Source organism: Brassica oleracea, chromosome C4, assembly GCF_000695525.1.
Source record: "Brassica oleracea var. oleracea cultivar TO1000 chromosome C4, BOL, whole genome shotgun sequence".
NCBI classification, from domain to species: Eukaryota; Viridiplantae; Streptophyta; class Magnoliopsida; order Brassicales; family Brassicaceae; genus Brassica; species Brassica oleracea.
In genome coordinates, this window is record NC_027751.1 from 12,595,891 (window position 1) to 12,597,200 (window position 1,310).

Sequence of the window (1,310 nt, forward strand, 5' to 3'; positions counted from 1 at the left end):
ATAAAACAGAACTACGAGATGGCTTGATCCTCGAAAGGGGTACGTAGGCAGCTCGTCGAAAAACGAGTTCAGCTATCCCCCTCTCTAAAAAGGGTGGGGGGGAGTGGATGCGTATACTCGTATACTCCCACATAGGAAAAGATTCGTTATTGTAATCGAATTCTATAAAGATTTCGAAAATTTTTACGATCAGAAAATTTTTACGATCAACATGCGTCGCTCCTTTTTAAGACACTTGCAAAAGTCTCAGAACACTCCTAGAAAATCTACGAACGTTAATACTCTTGCCAGCAGCCTCGTACGGCCCAAAATCGCAAAACAATCTCACTTCAGCACCTAAAATATACGTATAGTCTTCGAAATAACTGCGAGACGTCGCCAAGTTAAAAATCGAGATGATACGAACAAATTGTCCGAACGCGACCACTACCTTCAAACCCACTCTAAACAAAGTAACTCAAACAAACATCCATTATAAAAACCGCAGAGCGGTAGGGGTTCAAAGCCACCAACGGCCAGTCCCGACAAAAATGACCAAAATAGGCCCATACAAAGTTCGAAGGCCACACTCGACCAGACATATATGAACAAAGGCCACACTTGGCCGCTAAATACTAGATTAAAAAAAAAAAAAATCCTTCTCGTCAAAACACTCACAGATTGAAGTTAAAATTCCCGGACAAGGAAGCTCCGAATGCATCCGCGGGAAAGTTCACTTCGTCATCGTCACCGGCAAAATTAGTCGCGGTTTCCACGGTATCAGGAGAAACCGAGATGGGATCCCAGAATCCCTGAATCTTCTCATCGATCGGAGGAATGATCGTCTCAGCGTGAGCATTTCTCACAGATCAAAGTTAAAATTCCCGGACAAGGAAGCTCCGAATGCATCCGCGGGATAGTTCACTTCCTCATCGTCACCAGCAACCTCGGTCGCGACCACCTCCGTATCAGGAGAAACCGAGATGGGATCCCAGAATCCCTGAATCTTCCCATCAATTGGAGGAATGATCGCCTCAGCGTGAGCTTGATCCTTCATGCCACCCTTCATTAACTCCATCTCCCTCTCAAAAACGTAGTCATCTTCCTGCGTATTCCAAAGGCTCCCGACAGAGCCGTGACGCTCACGGAAGTCGCCCAGCGAGTTGAAAGAACCCTTAAGATTCCCGTACTCAACCTGGAATTGAGAAGCGCGAGTCTTCATCAACTCGACAATTTCCCTCTTGCCCTTCTGTTCTGCCCTACGAACAGCCTGGCATGATCACGAGCGAGTTGAGCGTCTCGCGCCAACATCTCGTCTCCCACGCGAGCAA